The sequence below is a fragment of the Tamandua tetradactyla genome, chromosome 4 (assembly GCF_023851605.1).
Source record: "Tamandua tetradactyla isolate mTamTet1 chromosome 4, mTamTet1.pri, whole genome shotgun sequence".
In the NCBI taxonomy this organism is placed as follows: Eukaryota; Metazoa; Chordata; class Mammalia; order Pilosa; family Myrmecophagidae; genus Tamandua; species Tamandua tetradactyla.
This window is the reverse complement of record NC_135330.1, coordinates 116,253,093-116,277,117: the sequence shown is the minus strand read 5'-3', so window position 1 is coordinate 116,277,117 and position 24,025 is coordinate 116,253,093. Positions and strand designations below refer to the sequence as shown.

General features: G+C 38.4%; 1 pseudogene; it reads left to right on the top strand.

The window, feature by feature from the left end:
- The first annotated feature begins 3,936 nt into the window (after nucleotides 1-3,936).
- On the top strand, nucleotides 3,937-22,453 carry LOC143680477 (ribonucleoside-diphosphate reductase subunit M2 pseudogene; annotated as a pseudogene).
- Nucleotides 22,454-24,025: the final 1,572 nt, after the last annotated feature.

Below are 24,025 nucleotides of genomic sequence, written 5' to 3'. Positions count from 1 at the left end.
TCAATGTATTACTATTTTTTTTTTCATTTCTTTTTTCATAAGCCAAGGTCTTTTCTTGAATAGCCACAGCAAGCAAAACTCTCAAGAGTCTGTGGATTTTTCTTTCCCTGGAAGTGTGACCACAGTATTTTATACCCCATGCTGCTCTGTGGTCCTAGGCAGCTGGAAAGTCGGACAGGGTGGCTGAGTCTTTGGTGACAAAGTCAACCTTTTTTCCTTCAGTAAAGTCAATGGGATTTAAGTTCCCACTGAGTGCAGATTGTTCTATAATAGGAGAAAAGCTCTGGAATTTTGCATCTTAGTTCTGCCCCTACTCTTGGGAAGCTCTGGGTATTAGTGAGATAAACCAAAGTCAGGTAATCCCAATTGGGGCATAAAGTATTATGTTTGTCAGTTTCAAAGATGGTCCCTTGGTGGCAGGAGGGTTCATAACTACCGTTGTCTTGAATTCAATTTTTAAAGAACTTTCTTAAAAATGTCAAAAGGGTACCCAGACAATAAGCACACATTACTGATGGCAATGCATAATACATTAATATATATGTAATTTATATATATATATATAGTTACACACACAATATATATTTTTTTCTTTTTTTTCTCATAATCACACACATCTCTGCCCTACTTCTCCTGGTGGCCAGATATTCTGGGGAAGGACATCTGTCAGCCTTTCTCTAGTTTCTCTCTCTCCACAAAACCCTTCCCAAACCTTTGTTCCAGCCATGATTACCTTTTAAAAGTTCCCAAACAAGCCATACTCTCTCCATTCCACATTTTGCTCAAATTACTTCGATCACCGGAATGCCCTGCCCTGCCCCCATTCGTTACCCGGATAGCTAATTTTATCTGTCAGAACTCATCTCCAGCCACCTCTGTCAGGAAGCCTTCACATACATGCATACACACACACACACACACACACAAGTTACACCAAATTCCTGCTGGTACCCTGTCGTTGTATATTTTAATACCTGTATTGAGTGATCTGTTTACTCATTGTACCTGTTTGAAACGGTTGTATACCTCAGAAAAGCCATGTTCTTAATCCTCATTCAGCATGGCTGGGTGGGATCTTTTTGATTAAGTTGTTACCATGGTGATGTGACACACCCAGTTATAGACAGGACTTTTTGATTAGATGGTTTCCATGGATATGCGTCTCCACCCATTCAAGGTGGGGTTGCTTACTGGAGCCCTTTAAGAGGGAACCGTTTTGGAAAAATCTTCAGAGCTGACACAGGCAGAGACATTTGGAGATGCAGAAAGAAAATGCCCCTGTGGAAGCCGTTTGAAAGGACAAGCCAGCCAGGATGAAGAGCTAGTAGGGCCTGCCATATGCCTTCCCAGCTGAAGGAGAAACCTGAAAGTCATTCACGCTTCCTTGAGTCAAGGTATCTTTCTCTGGATGCCTTAGTTAGGACATTTTTATGGCCTTAGGACTATAAACTTGTAACTTAATAAATTCCCTTTATAAAACTAACCCATTTTCGTATATTGGATTTCTGGCAGCATCAACAAACTAAAACCCCCGTCTATCCCCGCTCCACCCCTCAACCCACCTTAATGCATCAGTTCACCAGGACAGAGGCAGTGTCTTTTTCTTTGTGTATTCCCATTCTTTACACAGTGCCTGGAAAATAGGTGAATACAGATTGATAGATGAATGAATGAATGAATGATTTCTTTCTCCTGGATATGCAGCTACCTGACTTAGCCATCCCCACTCCACCTGGTTATAAGAAAAAAAACATTTAAGTGGATAGTTTTTTTTTTTTTAATCTTAGAAATTTTTGTAGCAGTTTATGGCTCACTTTATAAAGTCTAGACACATTTTTTTTCATGTTCTGCCGGATCTCAGTCCCTGTTACACAAACCTCTTTAATCATTAGTCTTTCTGGTAGAGTTTGATAAGGGTCATATAAAATCCTTCTCCTCGTCTGCTAATGGCAATTTATGGACAGTTACTATGAATGATATACATTGCAAAAGACCAGAAAACTCGCCCTCTGGTTATGATTCAGCTCTGTAATATGAGAGCCTGGAAACTAGACTGATAGTTTAATCAGCGGTATGTGATCCTTATTTGTGGTTGGCTGCCTCATCAATTTTCATTTGGGAGTTGAAATGGACTCTGAGGCAGATATGGCATTAATTATGGGGGAAATTGGTTGCAATATGCCTCGAGGTAAAACCCTTCTGATGGGAATCTGAGATTGAAAGGAAGCCAAATTATAAAAGGATGATTTACCGGAAAAGGCAAATGTATGCATCACCATCATTACTTAGCACAGAGAAAGGAGCTGATAAACCAGAAAGATTGTCAAAGGACTGGAAAGTGAAAAAATACCCCAAGGTCTGTCTCCCTCAAAAAAGATTTATTCTTGGGCTGAATGCATAACATTTCCCCAGATACCCATAACGTTTTCCAAGAGTGTGCCTCAATTAAAAAAGCGAGAGGGCATTAATAACAGCTGGCAGGGTCTCTAGTTTCTCCCAGTTTGAAATATATTTTACTGAGAACTGAAATAGGGAGCATCTAAGAATACCAAAATTAAAATTCATTTTCACAGGTACGGTGACTGCTGTTGTATCAATTCTCTTGTTATAGTATCACATTTTTTTCCTTGAAGTTTCCTCAAACCTTCTTAGACAATGCCCTATTTTTCCTATCACTGCATCCTGAAGTGGCAAAACATAGTGGAAAAGTCATAGTTGGCATGAATTATCCTTATTTTAATATAAGAAGACTAAGACACAGGGAGCCTAAGTTGGTGCATTTTTTTAAAAACAAAATATTTGTCTCCATCTGATAGCCAACAGAGTGAGTTATCAAGAAAAGGACTGACTGGGCGTTAACGCCCCTTCTCTCATTTAACCTCAGGAGAAAAGAAATAAACATTGTATTTGTAGAGTTGGGTTGTCTTTATATATATACATAACCCAAGGGGGGCAGAAGATGACCTTTGTGTTTAGAGCAGCCAGTAGACTGGATGCAGTGGTTAGAGCAGGGGCTGGCACTGGGTTCTCACTACCCTAATCCCGCCTCCACAACTTAATAGCTGGCTGACTTCGGCCTTCGCTTCTGTGCCTCAGTTTTCTCATCTGTATAACTGCGAAAACATAGACATCATTGTTATTATCTTGAGGATTAAACTGGGGTTCTTCCAGAGGGGAAAGAGTTGCAGGGAACAAATTTCCAGCCCTAAGGTCTAGACTTCCAGAGCCCAAACCTACACCTACGGCCACCGTCCACACCTCCCACACGTCTCACCCAAATCCCACGGCTCGTCCCCAAAGATGGGCTCACCATGGCCACTGTCCTCAGACCCCTAGTCACTTTCCCTTTTTGCACACAGTTGCTTTGAACGATCCAGTCCTCGACTCTGGTAGGAAAGCTATGAACTTCCACCCTAGGAATTCAAGAAAGACACCAGTTCACAGATCCCTCTGGCTCTGCCCGTGTGCTTCCCACCTGCTGGCGGAGCCCCCCCAAACCCACTGCACATCCCATCAGCCCCTAGTGATGCCTCTCTCTCTCTCTTTGGGACCCGTGAGCAGCCCACTGTTTTCCTTATGCACTATAGCCTCAGTTTCCCATCATGTCCCACCTGATGTCCAGTGGACCCAAATTTAAAATCCAGCTTAACTAACTTGAAACACTGCACTGTGCATCTTGGCTTTGAGACCAAGGGGCAAGAATTCCATGGTCAAGTTTGTGGTCAGTGGAGTGGAGGCTGTGGTGGGTGTCCCTGAGCCTGCCTGGAGCCGAATGCCCAGCTAAAGCCTGAGAACCAGGCCTTGACCACATATTTGAGCAAACAGCAGTGGTTGCAGCCACTGTGGACCAAAAGATGCAGCATTTTCCCTGTTTTTGTTTCTTGAAGCAGTCCATAAGTTAAGAATTCTTGAAAGGCCAGAGAGGAAGCCGTGAAAATGACTGAAGATGGATGTTCCATTGGTCAGGTAGGTGGACACTCAGAGTACATTAAATTTAATTGTGAACCAGAAAGGAATGTGCTTTATATCTCACTGTACTGTTGTGGAGTAAAATCAATATGTGCTTTATTGGTTATGAATGCATTTGGCAGTGAAACCCTAGGATCGGTACAGTAAAATATGGAAGTCTATTCATCTCATGTAACAAAAATTCTGGAAGTAGATTGTACAGACTGTGTACAGTGCATCAGGGGTCAGACGTCTGCTATCCTTGGAATGTGGCTTTCATTTAATTGGGTGCCCTTGCATCAGCATTCCAGGTGGGAAGAAGGAAGAGGTACAAGGAGGAAGGGGTGGTATCCAAATCAAGAAAGTAAATACGTCCCCAAAACCATCACTTTATATTTCATTGGCCAGCACCATGCCACATACTCACTCTTTTGATGTAACTGGGCATGTGGCCATGCAAAACTAAACCAGGTTTCTAATAGTGAGATAGAAGAAACAGATAAAAGGAAAGCAGCATATAGTGTCTGCCACATGTGTTTTCCCCAACATCCAAAATCTCTCTTTATCTTTGTAATAAAGTCTGTACTGGTTTAAAGCAAATCTCATATATAAAAAAATATGGCAATGATTTAAAAATGATTAAGGTGACAGTTCTGCTTGAGTATGCAGCTTGCAAAATAATTTTCTTGAATTGCATTTTTAAAAAAATCATTTGATTCACATGTTTTTAAAAACGCAAAAAGTCTTTGATCTCAAGGAGTCTTAGGGATGACCTAAGCCAACCCTTTCATTATACATTTGAAGAAATTGAGACCTATTGACATGTCATGTAATTTGTTCAACTTTCCACAGCTAGCTAGTAGCAGAGAAGAAACCAAAAGTTTTGAAATAATGGACCCCAAATTTTCAAATTATTCTTATATTTTGAGTCTTTAAAAGGTTAGATAAATATAATTGCAAGTGTGATTTATTTTTCATACAGTTGTAAGGAGTATTACAAAAATAAATCTATGATAAAAATTATTTGTCAGAACATATATGCATAACTCTAATTCCTGAAAAATTTATCAGAAAAATTTAAAGGCCATCTCTGACAAGGTTAAAATCCTAGCATTGCTACTTACTAAAATACAATCTATAGGTAAGTTACTCATCTTTCTAAGCTTTATTTTCTCATTCCTAAAGTGAGAAATCCCTCTGTATGGAATTTTTTGAGGGAGCTACATGAGACAGTGCCATTTAATAAGTGCTCGATAAGTAGCTCCAGCTGTTGTTATTATTACTGCTGTTATCATCTTTACCGTTGGTATCATAGTCTTGGAAATAACCCTGTCCAGGGGTCATTTTCTCTTTCCTTTTGCTGGCTTCCCAAGCGGGAGCCATCTTCAGTTTCCCACCGCCCTCTCCCTTTCGCTCTCCCATCTACCCTCTCCCTGCTTCCTCACCCCAATAAAGCTGGTAAGCTTTGACTCGCTGTCTCCTACGGGATCCTTAAGGACTCGGAGCCTAACATCCGGTGGTGAAACCCAGACAGAGGTCAGACGCAGGCTTAGCTTTCCAGCCCCTTGGGGCTGCGGGACCGCCTCCCAGTTACCCTCGTTCAGAGACCAGACTGAGGTTTGGGCCACCAGCGATGGGACAGCCTTTCATTCCACTCCGTCCTGGGCACCGCACAGTTGTTAAGGCTTCCATGCGATGGAGGGTTTGAGCTCACCGGCTCAAGGCCATCTCAATGGAACATCGGCTCACAGCCACGGCACTCAAACATCTCCAACTAATTCAGCCCTAGGTAAGTGACGTCTTTCTGCCCAGAGCCTACCCTTGAGACTTTTGTGTCCCATGGACAGTCGCCCCGCAGTAATTGGGCCCACTTTAGTGTGGCGTCCCCAGTCACCTCCCTGAGCATTTTTTATTGGCCTGAAAAATCTGAGCACTTAGTCAAAACTCTCCAGCTCCAAGAGAGTTTTTGCATGCAGCAGTCAAAGTAATTCAGGGGACGCCCTGAACAAAAGACTGCCTGCACTTCCCTGGTCCCCAGTGACAAGCCGGGGAGGCGAAGGATCATGGATCCAGGTAAGTTAGTCTCATTTAAAGCTATGGCTGCCGATAAGCCGCCAAAGGAGCTAGTAACCATTAGCCTTGGAGGGAGCCATTAAACGTAAGTCTCCACGAGCAAACCTCCATAAACCTCCTATGCGCAGGGCCCGGACAAGAGTCAGGGCATCCCCAGACTCAAGTCTCCAGGGAGACGTTAAGGCTTCAATGGAGCTGGTAACCATCAACCTCGAAGGGAGCAGTTAAACGTAAGTATCCACAAGCAGACCTCCACTAGCCTCCTACAAGCAAAATCCCTAGTATGTAGCAATACCCCTCCCTTTTAATTAAAATTTCTGCAGTACAATTTGGCCTCCGTATCCTTTAGAACAGCAAAAACGTTGGCCACAAGATGGCACTCTCGAGTAGCACATGGTCTGACACTCCCTGCTCCCTACTCCCAAACTTAACAAATCTATTAAAATCTCAGCCTTCCTCTGTGCCCCTCTGTCCTCTACTGCATCATCTCCTGCATGAAAAACCTTCTAGGCTTTCTGCCCCTCAGCAAATCTCTTTCATGCTGAGGAGTCTTTCATAACAAACTTTCTAAACGTTCTGCCCCTTTCTCTACCTTCAGTCACTTCTCCTTATTCGATCCCACTAACATCCCCCATCAAAGCCTAACAAAGTAATGGTTACATATTAAGTTAGTGTGATAAGTGCTTTATGTCTGTTTAATTGTTAATTAATGTATTCCATATGTGTTCTCTACAGGATTTAAAGCTGTGGCATAAATTTGTCTGTTAATTATACTCCTAAAAGATAAGTAATCCAACAATTGATTAATATTTAATGAAGTTAAATAAGTCTGTTTAAATGTTAGCCAATGTGTTACCTGGTTATAGTAGGAGTTAATGTCTGTTTTAAGCAGTTAATGCCTGTTTATTAGCTAGTATGCTCAGTATAGTTATTAATTGGTGTATTCCTGTACTTGTATTAGTCAAATGTTCACAACTGGTTACTAATTACGGAAGTTCTTTTAAAAAAGGGAACCTTTGGGCTGTAAAAGCAACAACCTTTTCCGATGGTCCTGGTCACAACTTTTAATAAAATAAATCTGATAATTAAAAATAGTTAAAAGAACAGCATAAAAACACTCAAAATTGCATAGCCCTTACCTAAGACTTTCAAACCCAAAAAAACTGATATCTTTCTGTTTGTGCAGCTGAGTAAGCCTAGATTTAAACTTGGGACAAACTAAATGAATTCAGTATAGTCAATGTACTTTTAAAGTTCTTCATAATTTTAGAATATTATAAAAACAATAGAAAGAATTGAATGATGAATTTTTGAATTGAACAAATACAATTTCATCCTGCTTAGGGATGTTCTTCTTAAATTTAAATAAGCTTACTAACGAATAAGCTAATATTGTAAGTACATTCCCCAAATTCTTCTTAAAGTAATCTAACAGGTTGCATAAACTAAGCAATGTACCTGATAATATTGGCGCTTACATATAATAAAAATAAAGATAATAATGCTTCAAATATTTTATTTAAGAAATCAATTAAGTTTAATAAAAATATAAATGGATTTTTTGTTATTACTTTGATTACCTGAATTTCAAAGACTCTAGCTTTTAGTTAGTTGGCCATTTGTTACCTCAGCATGTGAAAGAATCTAAATTTGTGGTGGATTTATTAATATCAATCAGAATATTTCTACTAGTAAATACTATCATAAATAAAGAAAACCTAATTCTTGGCTTTAAAGAGTTTACATTCTAGTTAAAATATCCTTGTACCAGGCATAATGTAAAACAGTCATGATAGAGGAGCGGAAATGTTGGAAGAATTGAAAAGGCAGAGAGATAAGGGTGACCTAAGAAGTCCTCATAGAAATGACATGCGTAAGAACTTTAAATAAGAAAATGACATTTAAACAAATGGAGCACTGGACTAGTTTTTTTTTTTTCTTTAAATGTAGCTCAATTTTGTGAATTGGCACATTCCTGACATTGTTTAGCAGTTGGGAATGTTATTAAAAATTTTTTTTTGAGTTTTTTTGTGGATATAAGTCTCTTAAATATCAAAAGACTGATTGTACTTTAAGCTTGGGGCTTTCCTGACTTCTGAAGGTAATGTTGAGTTAGACTAAAATATTTTAAATATATTATAAAGTAATCATCTGTGTGTTCTAAATATGGAGTGTATAGATGCCTGGCTGTGTTCTGAACCCAAGCATAAATTTCTTCCCTTCTTCCATTATTTTGTAGATCTCTGTCTCTTCTTCCCTTCAAAAATGCTGTTGTTTTAAATGTTTTAAATAATATATTTAAAATATTTCTAATTATGTGCAGTCTGAATAAATAAAAACTATAGGTGGAATGGATACAAAAAGTAATAGAGAGTTTAAAGAAATGGATTTTGTTTGTTATAGTTATTGTGGACTACAAGCCCTGAATGGATAAAGGAAGCAATAGAAAGTTGGAGGAGGTGAATTTTGTTTGTTATAGTCATTTTTTATTATGAGTTCTGAATGATTGTAGAGACTTATAAGGAAGGAGTTTATGAAAGTGAATTCTGTCTGTCATAATCAGTGCTAACCAAAATCTAATAGGTCTGTTTGCTGTATATTTCAAATAAAGAAAAGCTTTTGTGTCAAGCTGGGTATCCATACAAACTGAAGTTAAGTTTCTATTGTTAGTATGCCCTTAATGTAAAATATATTGAAATACAATTTTTCTTAATCATCCAACTTCTGTGTCTAAAATATTTCAGAAAACAAGTCTTCTCACTGTTAAGGAAAACTGTTACAAATGATCTGTTCTTTCACCTTGTAGAAGTCAGGTGCTGAAATAGCTTATCCTATTGCATAAAAAAATGTTTGGGAAATATTGCAATGGTTAAAAGGAATTATCTATCTTGTTACTAATGAAATTTAAATAATCAATATATTCATGTTTGGACATTGTATAAATCCCTAAAAATTTAAAAATATTCTCACTGTCAAGGTTATATCCTGACACTAATCTGTATAATATTAAGCAATGGTATGGTGTTATTAATCATAGTTTTAGTTATTCTTTAACAAGCTACAGATCAGGGCAGTGCGATGGTGGCTCAGTGATGGAGTTCTCACCTGCCATGCCAGAGACCTGGGTTCAAGTCCCATGGTTGCCCATGCAAAAAAAGAAAAAAGTTACACATCAGAAAAACAGTCAAATTATCAGCTGCTCTGTTGTGATTTGTTAAGATGAATTAGATGTCTGGTAATTTGTTTCTAAAGATAGCTTCATTGAGAAGTACTTATAAAGGTTAGAGCTTATATTGTAAGCTTTGTTATCTGTAAATTCTGAGGTGCTTTACTCTTTATATATCCCAGTAATTCCTTGGAAGTCTAAATGTCTGTATAACACCTAAAACTCATGTTTAGTCTGCCAACTCTAAAAATTAGCATAAGGCCATATAACACTTAAAAAAAACTGACGCACATCGAACTCCAATGAAAAATGTGATGAAACTAATTGGTTTAAACCAAAATAAATCAATATACAAGGTAAGAAATAATATTGCTTGTATATTAAAGCTTTAACTTTTGTGTGAGATAAAAGAAAAAAGAGTGAATTAAAAACCTAATTCAGCTTTATTCAATATGGAGCCTACAATACGAAACAAAATCTTAATGTTATATATAAGTTAATGTTTTATACCCTGCATTTCAGAATGTTTAGGGCAGAAAATGAAAAAAAGTCAGCAAGGTCCCTTGAGGGACTGGGAGAAATAAAACTATTAGGAATTTCCCAGAGAAGCAAGCTTAACATTTTCCTTAAGCAAAAGGGACTCCCCAATTTAATAAGCCAAGGCCACAATTTTAAGGCTTGCCCTTATGAAACTTATTTCTGTAATAGTAAACTAAACTTACTTAAAATTAGTGCCTAAGAGCCATCTCCAGAAAATCTCTGCTGTTGCTCAAATATGATCTCTCTCTAAGCCAAACTCTGAGCTCGCCCCCATCATGGGACGTAATTTCCGGGAGTATAAGCCTGGCACTTGCTTAAAACATAAAGGGCCCTGGCATTGCAAAACATAATGAGCTCTGGCATCATGGAACAGAACTGACCATGGCACTAGGAAACATAAGCTCCAAGGATGAGACTGGCCCTGACATTATGGATAAACCGACCAGAAGGGGGAAAATAAATAGCGTTTCAATGGCTAAGAGATTTCAAATAGAGTCATGAGGTTATTCTGCAGGTTACTCTTATGCAAGTGTAATAGCAAATGCAAATTCATCTTGGCTAGAAAACTTTCTCTCATATTTTCTTTCATTCTTCTATACCCCTTTAGGAGCTGTTCTGCTCCCCCTCATTGAGACCTTAATTACCCTCCTATTAATTTTCCTCCTAGCTCCCTGCCTCTTACAATGCCTCTCTAAGTTTATTCACAGGTCAGTAGCAGCCATGACCAACCAACAAAACTCAGAACATACTCCTGCTGCAACAGAAATTTGAAAACCTATGTCTGTCACAACAAGAACATCACTTCCAACCCATTCCAACCAAAGGGGCCCAGAAACCCAATTAATGATGCCCCTGCTCAGCTAGAAGCAATCTAACCTCCCCCCACAACTTCCTGCCCTTTTGTCCACAGGAAGTAGCTAAAGAAAGAGCTTGACATCTTTGCTCCCTCCAAAATTTGTTTTGAGTTTGGCCAGAGTATCCCTCCAAACGTACCCCCAACTCCAGTCAATTTTATTAAAATAGAAAGCCAGGAATGCCATGCCTCAAAAAAGGTACTTTACATATCAAATGGACTCTGTCATCTGGAGGTTACAGAGTCTCAGTTTCTTTCGGCGTCTTTCCCTCAGCCTCTTTTGCAGAGCCTGCTATTTGAGAGACAGAGCTGTGTGTCAGCCACAGAGCAGTGTGTCAGATCCCCAGCAACCAATCAAATCATAACTGAACCAGCCCCCACCCAATCAAGGGACGACACGCCACCTAGTAGGCACCTTCCCCTCCCAACATCACTGTCCCTTTAAAACACAGCTCCCAGAACAAAGAACCGGAGCCATTTTCAGGCTCCTCCTGCCCTCTCCCTTTCACTCTCCCACCTGCCTCCTCCCTGCTTCCTCACCCCAACAAACCTGTTAAGCTTTGAGAGAGAGAGAGAGAGAGAGAAAAAGAACCCTATCCAGTGTTCTTCATATTCCATCAAGAGGTAAGAAGCTGGGGCCGTAAGAGTCCACGAGTAGGCTCACAAAGGAGAAGGGGTTCGAAGAAAGGGGCATCACGCAATTCCCTCTGGAGGTGGAGAGCAGCTGGGGCCAAAGAGCTGTACCCCAAAGGTGCTCTAAGGCTGAGGACTCTCACAGGAAGAGTTTAACCAGACGGTAGACATGAAACTCCGTTTCTCTAGATGCCTGGCCAACGCTGAGGAGTGAAGTACAGAGTCAAGAGCTTATGTTTTTTTTCATACCATCCGCAATGATTGAGATTTCATGGTCCCTTAAAATGGAACCTGTTAATCTTTAGGGGGAAGTCGCTGCCTATGTGCCATAGATATTTTTTATCCTTCAGTTTTAGTTTGCTAGCTGCCGGAATGCAATACACCAGAGACGGATTGGCTTTTAATAAAAGGGGATTTATTTCGTTAGTTCTTCAGAGGAAAGGCAGCCAACTTTCAACTGAGGTTCTTTCTTACATGGGAAGGCACAGGATGGTCTCTGCTGGTCTTCTCTCCAGGCCTCTGGGTTCCAACGACTTTCCCCGGGGTGACTTCTTTCTGCATCTCCAAAGGCCTGGGCTGAGCTGCGAGTGCTGAGATGAGAAATGCCGAGCTGCTTGGGCTGTGCTACATTGCGCTCTCTCATGTAAGCACCAGACAATTAAGCCAAATGTCACTCATTGCAGCAGACACGCCTCCTAGCCAACTGCAGATGTAATCAGCAACAGATGAGGTTCGCGTACCATTGGCTCATGTCAGCAGAAACAGAACTAGGTACCTTCACCTGGCCAAGTTGACAACTGAATCTAACGACCACACCTACCCATCCCAGTGGAACTGGCAGAGAATGTTCCAGGTTGGCAACTACTTCCTGAGCCCTACGACTGTGATTAAAGGAGACCTGGAAGTGGAAAGGCTTCCTCCCCTCACTTCAGCAGAGGGTCAGTAGCTTTGTCCAGTTTGTTTACAATGGCCCACCAGAGTGGATGAGGACTTTCTAGAATTAATAAAGAATAAATCTTTAGATTCAGGAAATATACCTAAGCCTATGCAGGATAAAGAAAACAAAATCTTCACCTAAACTCATCAGAGTCAAACTTCAGATTATCAAAGAGAACATTTTACAAAGCAGCTGTCCTAGTTTGCTAGCTGCCGGAATGCAACACACCAGAGACGGATTGGCTTTTAATAAGAGGGGATTTATTTTGTTGGTTCTTCAGAGGAAAGGCAGCTAACTTTCCACTGAGGTTCTTTCTTACGTGGAAGGCACAGGATGGTCTCTGCTGGTCTTCTCTCCAGGCCCCTGGGTTCCAACAACTTTCCCCGGGGTGACTTCTTTCTGTATCTCCAAAGGCCTGGGCTGAGCTGCAAGTGCTGAGATGAGGAATGCCGAGCTGCTCAGCAGTGCTATGTTGCAATCTCTCATTTAAGCACCAGCCAATTAAGTCAAACATCACTCACTGCAGCAGACACGCCTCCTAGCTGACTGCAGATGTAATTGGCAAAAGATGAGGTTCACGTACCGCTGGCTTATGTCCGCAGCAACAAGACTAGGTATGCTCACCTGGCCAAGTTGACAACTGAATCTAACTAACACAGCAGCCTAAAAGAAAAGACAGATCACTTGACAAGAACAATAGTTAGATTGAAAGCTGAATTCTCAACAGCAAGGATGGAAAATAGAACTAGTAGGTTAACGTCATCAAAGTACCAAGAGAAAAGAAGTCAGCCTAATACAGTACTTAGATAGCTAAGCAAACATTAAAAAAATCAATATAAATTCTTTTCAAACATACCCCTTCCTGTGGGTGAGAGAGAAAGAGAGAGAGAGAGAGAGAGAGAGAGAAGAGAGAGAGAGAGAGAGAGAGAGAGAGAGAGAGAGAGAGAGAGAATATTAACCACCAACAGATATTCACCAAAGGAAATTCTGAAGATTTTAGGAACATGATCCCAGAAGGAAGTGCTAAAATACAAAGGAATTTCAGCAAAAAATTGGTAAGTGTATGAGTAAATCTAAACAATCATTAACTACGTAAAACAATAATAAAATAGATAACATATGGAATTGAAAATTGATATTAGATATGGACATCAATAGTATAAGAATCCTCAGGGAGGCCATTTCTTTCTTGAAACGCTACCCAGGCAGCTCTGTTTCTTTCTGAAATAAAATTTTACCTGAAAAAAAAAAATATATATATATATATTTAAGAGTCCATCAACTTGCCTGCTCTGAGGAAAAAAAAAAATATATATATATATTTAAGAGTCCATCAACTTGCCTGCTCTGAGGATTCCCTTTGTTATTTCTTTGAGATTGCACTAAACTTAGTGAGTATTAACATCTTTATTGTTTTAGTTCGTTAAAGCTGCCAGAATGCAATACACCAGAAAGGGAATGGTTTTTAAAAAGGAAATTTATTGCATTGCAAGTTTATATTTCTAAGGCCATGAAAATGTCCAAATTAAGACACCAAGAAATGGTTACCTTCACTCAAGAAAGTGTGATGCTGTCCAGAACACCTCTTTCAGCTGGGAATGCCCAGGGCTGGCATTTGCTGAGGTCTTTGGCTCCTGGACACCTCTGTCAGCTGGAAAGGCACATAGCAACACCTGCTAGCTTTCTCTCCCAGCTCCTCATTTCAAAGGGTTCCCCAGGGGTGTATTCCTTCTGCGTCTCCAAAGGTCTTTGGCTGTGTGGGCTCTGAAGCTTTTTCCAAAAACATTTCCCTCTTAATGGACTCTAGGAAATGACCCCACCTTGAATGGGTGGAGGCACATCTCCAAGAAAACCACCCAATTAAAAAGACCCACCTACAATAGGGTGGGTCATATCCCCATGGAAGCAACTTAAAAATATCCCACCCAGCAATATTGGATCAATGTTAAAGAATATGACTTTTCTGGGGTATACAACAGTTTCAAACCAGCACATTTATGACGAGCATCTTCCTCTCCAGGACTAGTGATTACCTTTTTGTTGCTCAAGTCTTCCTTTTTATGTCTCTCAGGGGTGTGATAAAGATTTCTTCCTATAGATCATGCACATTTCTTCATAAGTGCAGTCTAGGAAATGCAGTGTAACTGCTTTTATAAATGGTGTCTTCACATTTATCATCTACCTAGTGGTTCTTTGAATATATAAAAGTTAATTCTTGTATATTAATTTTTAGTCAGTCATCTCCCTATATTACCTTACTGTTTAGAGTAGCTTTACAACTGATCATTGGTTTTCCAGGTTTAAAATCACACCATCTGCATAGAGTGATCCATTTATCACCTCATTCCAATGTTAAATAATAGTGGTATCAGTGAATTTCTTTTTCTTTTTTGATTTTAATGGAAATGTTTCTGAATTTTTCCACTAATTATGATGCTGTTTGTGTATAGAGATGGGAATTTTTATCACGTTAAAGAAGGATCTATCTATTCCATTCAGTTGAATTTAAAATCAAGGATATTGTCAAACTTTATCAACTGTTTTTAAGTGTCTATAGAAATTATCATAGAATTTTTTTATTTGAAACATTAATATGATAAGAAACACTATGATGTATTTCCTCATAGTGAGCCAGCCGTGCATCTCTCAAATGCATTTCACGTGGTCATGGTGTATTATCTTCTACAATGATGCTGAATTCTGCTTAATTTTTCAATTTAGGATAATTGCTTCACTATATAAAATTGAAATGAAAATCTGTAGCCATACCCTTGTGCAGTCTTTTTCAGGATTTGATAACAATGTTAAGTTCATTACATTAAAAAAAATATCTTCGGAAGAATTTCTTTTTCTGTGCCCTGTAAGAGTTGAAATTGCATGCAAATTATCTGCAGTGCCAGATAACATCCTTTTCCCTGAAGGAAAAACTTTCCTGTTCCTATATTCTTCTCCCTGCTCCTTATTTCATTCCTGGAAGAGGGTAGAGGCAATGGAATGGGTGTTTTGGTTTGTTAATGTTGCTAAAAATGCAATATACTGGAAATGGAATGGCTTTTAAAAGGGGAATTTATTAAGTTGCAAGTTTATAGTTCTAAGGCCATAAAAATATCCAAGCTACGGTACCTAGAGAAAGATACCTTGACTCAAGGAAGGCCACAAACTCAGATGGGTCACAAACACTCTGTCAGCTGGAAAGGCATGTGGCTGGTGTCTGCTGGGGTCTTTGGCTTTTGGTTTCAAACAGCCTCCCCAGGGGCATCTCCACATGTCTGGGTCTCTGTAGGCTCTGGTTCCTGTTTAGCTTCAGCAGGCTCTCTCAGCAACTGGCATCTCCTGAGGCTTCTGCATTTCCAAATGTCTGTGTCTCTGTAGGCTCCTAGCTCTTTCCCTTACTGTGAGCTCTCTTAAAGATTCCAGTAAACTAAGACCCACCTTGAATGGACAGAGTCACATCTCCATCTAATCAAAGGGTCATGTTTGGGCATGTCACATCTCCATGGAAATAATCTAATCAAAGTTTCTACCCTAAACAGTAGGTCTGTCCCTACTTGATTGGAAAGAAAGTATGGCTTTTCTGGGTACATAACAATTTTAAACCAGCACAGTGGGGTAGACGGTGCAGCTGTGTTAGAGAAGATAAAACACGAAGTGGAAAATAAAGGAGTTGAACATTATCCTCCTTCCTTATGGTTAGCTTCCCAGCCTGAAGCAGTACTAGGCTGAGGGAAGGGAGAAGCTTAAACTTTAAATGAAGTGCAGAGTTTTTATTATTAAACAAGGTATACCTTTTAATTGCTGCGCTGAGACCATTCTTATGGCAGGAAGTGATGGAGGACTTTTTGTAATTTCAGAATTACTGGAAAATTGATGGGACTTAAGCCTGTGAAGTGTTTGGAAGGCCCATGAAAGGAAAAATAAAGCTATAGTTTGATACACCCTGATGAGTTCATCTCTTTCAATGTGGCAATTACACCTGCCTAGGACTCTATGAAGAATGATGAATATGAACATTCCAGGCTGTTTAAAGGAGTACAAAAATGAAAAAAAAATCTTGCCTGCCTCACAGTGACTCTCTCCTGCTCATAGTTCTTTCTTCCATTTCCGTTTCAGTCGTAAACCCTGTTTAGGAAAGACTCTTCTGTTTCAGAAAGATTTGGCCAATAGTATATCATCTCAACCATTGTAGCTCCCAGGTGTCAGAAACCAATGGCTGGTCCAGAGTGCACCTTGGTTAAAGTGGCATCACCACATCACCCAGAGTGAAGGCATAGCATCCAGAAGAGTGTGAAAATCAACTTGACTCTTTCTTAAGTCAGTAAATATCTATCTGGTATTTATTATGCAGCTGCACCTCCTGAGGAGTTACCAGAGCACAAAGCAATAATTCTCTGATCACTGCAGTTACTAAGGAAGAGATACAATCCGATATCTACATGTACAAGAGAAAGTCAGCCTTGCAGTAGTATATCCCAAGCTTGTTAAAGATTATATACACTAAATTATCTGCAAAAGTTGGTGTGACTGCTTGGGGGGTACTCTTACAGTTTTTCAAATTTTATTGATTTAAATTATTTAAATTTAAATTATTCAAATCTGTATTCCCTTTCCTTCTCCCTCCCTGTTCCTATTCCTCTTCCTCCCCTACTAAACAACAATTAATTTGATGTGCAGGCATTCATTTTTATATGATCTCATAAAGCATGCACTATTTTAATATGGATACATTTTAAATTGCCATAGATGATATTGTGCTATTGAGTTCATCCTACTTTTCTTGACTTTTTCTTTGTATTCTACTGGGATTGTATTACTCAGATCTTTCCATCAAGCAATCTATTGCCTCTGATCACTTCACAGCCATGCTGTGCTTCCATCACTCGCTATAGCAGGAAGCAAAAGAGTTCTTCCAAATTCTCATCAAAAGCCTACAATGAACATCATATAAGTTGCCTCATGAACTTGTGTAATTCTAGACCCAGAAGTTCTAGAATATCTTTAGAGTATCTAGACCCTAGGGTTCATATGTCTATAGCATTATCAAATTTATTATCTGACTGAGCAGGGCCATATTGCTTTGCCAAATAACTGCACCAAGGTACCCTCACATTTTCAGCACATTAGTTTCTAATCCTTACATCCAATTGGGTGTTAAATAGCATTCTAAATTTTCTCAGATGTTAAGCAATAACTCACTGCTATTTTAATTTGCATTTCTCTAATTATTTGTAAGTTTGAGCATTTCTTCATATACTCAATCACCTTTTAGGCAAGGAGCCTATTCAAATTTTTTGCCCATTTTTCTATTGAAATTGCTGCTTTTTATCTTATTTTTCCAGATAGTAATCTCTTGTTCCATTAGACATCACTGGATTTTTATTTTTATGTGTTACTTGTCTGTTTGCCTCCTTCATGGGAACAAAGACTTATTTTTATGCTAATTCACCATTTTTTACTTGGTTTTGTTTTGTTTTTCTGTTTTGTTTAAGAAATCTTTCACCACCTCTATATCACAATATATTTTGCAACATTATCTTGAATTAATACTTTTGCATTTGAATAAATTTGGAGTACATCTTCACATGTGATGTTTGGTACCAATCCAGTTTTATTTTCTGCCCAAATAGCAAGCTTACATTTGCAACACCATCTACTAAAGAGTAAGGTTCTTTCTTCATTGATTAATGGAGCCATCTATATTATAGATTAAGCTCCTATACATTCATAGGTCTCTCTCTGAGTTCTCTAGTCCATTCTATTGATCTATTTGTCTGTTTCTGCATAAATGTTATACTGACTTTATAGCATATTTAAAAGTTTTGTATATCAGAACCCCTTCTTTGTTCTTTCCAAAATTAATTTGACTATTTATGAACTTTGTACATTTTAAAGTAAGATTATTGAGCTCCTGAACGTGTCTAGCAGGAATTTTGAATCTGTTTTGGTTCTCTGATGAAAACATATGGAATGGCATAGGGTAGAGAGAAAAAAAAAGAAAAAAATGTTTAGGAAAACATACTTTGTATTTATTTATCAAATCAACTCATTTAGTGTGGCGAGAGATAGAGCTTTGAAAAGAAGCCCCTCAATAGGCATTGGTACCCTGCCAATTATTCCCCCCAAGGTTTCTTCAGCATTTTATTGTTATTTAAGTCCCATATTCTCCGGTGGAATTGCCAAGGAAGTTCTGCTACATGAAGTGCATCCAGGTAGATGTCTGCATGATTTGGGTCTGGCTCACACAAAACCAGGAGGCTTGTCAAGTTTGTCTTTAGGAGTTTTGATCCACTCCTCCTTCTGCATTTCTCATTCCTGGACTTCCCTTCCATTCCCTTTTAAACACTCATGTTTTCAGTCTTCCTCTACCCCTCTTCCCTTAAAATCTGTTTTCAGGAGGGGATCTAGTTAGCAAGCTACATGTTCAATTGCCCTAAAAGACTGCCATGTTCAAGAGTTTTCAGGTATCTATAAGAAGGTTGAGAATTTGTTTAAAGAGTAGAAACTTTAGCCCCAATCAATATCTATAATGCCAAACTGTAGGTGACTGACGTTCTACCTATTCATCTACAGGGGATGCCTACCTTGTATGAAACCTAAAAGTCTAGAACTGCACCATCCAATTAAATAGGAACAGCCACCCATGCCTATTGAGCATGTGAATGAGGTTGGTGCAAATTTAGATATGCTGTGAATGCAAGATACATACTGGAATTTGAAGATCTAGTTCAAAAATAAGAATGTAAATAACTCATCTCTATAATAATTACATGAAATAATAATATTTGTGATATATTGGGTTAAATAAGGTATATTGTTAAATTAACTTCACCTGTTTCTTTTCAAAATTTTTAAATGTGGCTACTAGAAAATTTTAAATTACATATGTGCCTTGTGTTACATTTCTATTGGATAGTACTGAGTATGATAAACACTAAGTTTATGCACACCCATATGAAGCATTTGTTGCCTGGTTTTCTATGCTGATTTTTATTGCTTTTCAGAATCAAAAATGGCAACATTTCTTGCATACTTCAAATGCAAGTATCTTTGTTTTAATCTTTTCCATTTTTGATTCCCTGTCTTTATTGCTCTCAAGTATGAAAAGAAAGAATGATACATGAATATTTGGAGATACGTGATTTCCATAGCGGGATAATTGATTTTATGTGGTCCAAATAAGTGCAAAAAGATAAGAAAATGAACTGTCATAACTATATATACATATATTTATATATAATATATGCACACATATATACATATACATACATATGTACACACATACATGTGGTGCAAGTTTGAAATTGCTGTTTACTCCAGAAAAGCCATGCTCTTTCACCCTGATTCAATATTGCTAGGTGGGATCTTTTTGATTAAGTGATTTCCATGGAGATGTGTCTCCACCTATCCAAGTTGGGGGCCCTTACGAGAGTCCTTTAAGAGGGAACTGTTTTGGAAAAAGCTTCCAAAGCAACAGAGCTGACAGAGCCAGCCCGAGACCCAGAGGTTTGTAGATGCAGAAAGAAAATGCCCCAGGGGAAGCTGTTAGAAACCAAAAGGCAGAGACTCCAGTAGATGCCAGCCACTTGCCTTCGCAGCTGACAGAGGTGTTCTGGACCCACTGTCCTTTCTTGAGTCAAGGTTATTTCTTTGGATGCCTTACTTTGGGCATTTTAACTGCCTTAGAACTATAAACTTGCAACTTAATAAATTCCCTTTATGAAAACCAAACCATTTCTGGTATATTACATTCCAACAGCATTAACAAACCCATATGCATGTGTATTCATGTAATGCATATCTATATGTGTAATGAAGAGATTATTAGCCATATTTGCAGATAATACTATTTTCTAACCAGACTGTCCAAGATGCTCAACATCTGGTTAAAACTATTAATAAATTCACAATAAAATGTGCAAATATGAAATAAACTTACAAAAGTCAATAGCTTTCTCATTTAAAAGCATTAACCAATTAAAAATGTAATGGAAAATATCACATGTATAACAGCAACAGACAACAGCAAAAATATCAGAGAATGAACTTTACAAGAAGTATATAAAATTTATATGAAAAATAGATAAAACTTTACTGAAGACTATAAAAATTATTAAATAAAATGAAAAAACATACAATGGTTCTGAATGAGAAGATTCAATATTACAATGATATATGTTATTTTCAAGTTATATATATAAAGTCAATGCAATTCCAACTAAAACTCTAAAAAAATTTTACAAACGGGATTCAATATGGTTATTTGAATGTTTGCCAAGAAAAAAAAATGGTTCATAATTAGCATATAGCAAAAACAATAGTAACAAAATCAGTGCCATAATAGCATAAGAAGCAAATAGACCTTCAGGAAAAAAAAAAAAGAAATAATAGAAATTTCAAAACCAGACTCACATGATGTTTTATTCAATAGATGACATTGTCATTCGGTTGTATATTTGGAAAAATTAAAGCTAAATTCCTTTCTTACATATATATAACTATTTGTGGAAAAATATAAATGTGAAAACCAAAAGGGAAAATATAAAACTGGTAGAAGAAAATAAAGAGGCTTATTTTTAAATTAACAGACTTAACTCAATAAAAAATTTAAGGCTCAGATTGATAAAAGACACCACAAACAAAGTTTAAAAATAAGAAAAAAGATAGTTGTAATGCCAAAATATGAAGTAAAAGATTAAAATGTCCAAATTTTAAAGAATTCCTATCTTTTCTGGTGCCAATAAGAAAAAGATAACCCAAGAAAAGACAAGAAGCTGTAAATAGGCAACTCTCAGAAGAAATATAAATGGCAGGTAAACATTTGGGGAAAAAATCTTTATTATTTAGGGAAATGCAAACAAAAGCACTAGTATTACAACACTTTTTCTTCATGAATTAGCAATTTTTTAAGTTGATAATATCCAGTATTATGGGAGAAAATATTCCTAAAGCTTTTGGGAGGAATGTGAATCGACACAACATTTTGTAGGACATAAGGGCTATTGCTTTTGAAATTATTTTAGCTAACCAACAACCAGCTTCCTGAATGAATGTAAGCCCCATCCTGGGTAGTCTTTTCAGGCAGTTAAAAATGGAAGTGGCCAATACTGCCCGCTCCACGCTCCCGCCCTCACCGCTGCCGCCCTGCTCTCCAAGCGCGTCCAGCTCGCCACCCTGGAGGACCAGTAGCAGCTCCAGTTCTCGCCCCTGAAGGGGCTCAGGCTGGCCGTCAAGGAAAACACACCCCCAGCTCTCAGCAGCACCCCCACCAGGAATATCTTCCAGAAGCCCGCCTAGCAGGAGAAAACTAAGGTACCTGCCCCCAGCGTGAAGGATAAACCACTACTGAGAGAAAATACCTGCAGCCCTGTCATCTTCCCTATCACATACTCTATTTGGCAGATGGCTAAGAAAGCTGAGGCTTCCTTTTGGATAGCTGAGGAGTGGATCCTTCCAAGGACACTCAGCACTGGAAAGTCCTGAAGCCTAAGGAGAGATATTTTATATCACATGTTCTGGCTTTCTTTGCAGCAAGTAATGACATGTAAATGAAAATTTGGTGGAGCGATTTAGCCAAGAAGTTCAGATGACAGAGGCCCGCTATTTCTATGGTTTCCAAATTGCCATGGAAAACATGCATTCCAAAATGTGTACATTCCTTGTTGACACTTACAGTAAAGATTCCAAAGTAAGGGAATCTCCCTTCAGTGCACCTGAAATGACACCTTGTATAAAGAAGGCAGACTGGGCCTCGTGTTGGATTGGAGTCAAACAAGCTGCCTATAGAGAACGTGTGGTAGCCTTTGCAGCAGTAGAAAGAATTTTCTTTTCTGGCTCTTTTGCATCGATCATCTGGCTCAAGAAACAAGGACTGCTGCCTGGCCTCACGTTTTCCAGTGAACTTATTAGCAGAGATGAGGGCTTACACTCACGTTGTCTGCCTCATGTTCAAACACCTGCTTCACAAACCTTCAAAACAGAGAGTAAAAGAAGTAATTATTAACGTTGTTACAAGAGAACAGGAGTGTCTTACAGAGGCCTTGCCTGTATTATATTGCCTGTGAGGCTGATTGGAGTGAATTGCACTTTAATGAAAGAGTACGTTGAATTTGTGGCAGACAGACTCACACTGGAACTGGGTTTCAGCAATGTTTTCAGAGCAGATAATCCATTTGACTTTATGGAGAATATTTTGCTCAAAAGGAAGACCAACTTCTTTGAGAAGAGAAGTAGAGTAGGCCAGTATCAGAAGATGAGAGTGATGTCAAGTTCAACAGAAACTTCTTTTACCTTGGATGCCGGCTCTTAAATGAACTGAGGATATTCTTATTTTGTTGATTTTTTCTCCTTCTTAAAAAAACATCAGCTACTTGAAAGGTATCAGCCAGCTATACCACAAAATATCCCGATAGAAATGTTTGATGGCATCTTTTTGACATAATGTAGTGACCTCAGAACTAAGGTTTTGTTAATAATACTAGTGGAGTTGCCTGAAAAGAGGATATCTAAGACACAGGGCTAGTAGATTTTTATGAAAGATCTTGCCCGTGTTTGGCATTACTTTATTACTTTATTACCTGGAGAAAGGTAAGGTTCTCCAAATAGCCAAAAACACACTGAAAAAGAAGAACAAAGTCGGAGGATCCACACTTCCTGACTTTAAGCATATTACAAAGCTACAGAGGTCACAACAGCATGGTATTGGCATAAAGACAGATATATTGACAAATGGAACCAAATTGAGAGCTCGTAAATAGACCCACACAATTATGGTCAATTGATTTTTGATAAAACTGCCAAGTCCACTCAACTGGGATAGAACAATTTCTTCAACAAATGGTACAGGGAAGACTGGATATCCATATGCAGAAGATTGAAAGAAGACTCCTCTCTCACACCACATACAAAAATTAACTCAAAATGGATTAAAGACCTAAATATAAGAACTAGGATTATAAAACTTCCAGAAGAAAATGTAGGGAAGCTTAGTCTGGATGTTGCTTAGGCAATTGTTTCTTAGACTTTACACCCAAAGCACAAGGAATGAAAGAAAGAATAGCTAATCGGGGCCTTCTCAAAATTGAAAAAAAAACTTTTGTGTAGTAAAACACGATCACAAAAGTGAAAAGACAGCCTACTCAATGGGAGAAAATATTTGCATGCCACATATCCAATAAGGGTTTGATATCCAGAATTTATAAAGAAATCCTACAACTCAACAATAAATAGACAAACAACTCAAGTAAACAATGGGGAAAAGTCTTAAACAGATATACGATCAATCAATCGATCGATAGATAGATAGATAAATAGATAATCTCCAAAGAAGATATGCAAATGACAAAAAAGCACATGAAAAGATGCTCAACATCACTAACTATTAGTGAAATGCAAATCAAAACTATAATGAGCTATCATTTCACACCCACTTGGATGGATACTATTTAAAAAAAAGAAAACTATAAGTGTTGGAGAGGATGTGGAGAAGTAGGAACACTCATTCAATGCTAGTGGGAATGTAAAATGGTGAGGCTGCTGTGGAAGACAGTTTGGCAGTTCCTCAGGAAGCCAAGTATAGAATTCCCATATGACCCGGCAATCTTGCTACTAACTATATTACTCAGAAGTATTGAAAATAGGGATTTGAAAAGATATTTTTACATTGGTGCCCATGGCAGCATTATTTATAATAGCCAAAAGATGGGAGCAACCCAAATGTCCTTCAACCAGTGAATGATTAAACAAAACATAGTATATACATACCATGGAATATTATTCAGCCATAAAAAGGAATGAAACCCCGATGCATGCTTCAACATGAATGGACCTTGAAGACATAATGTCTTGTGAAGGACAAATATTATATGCTTTCACTGTTATG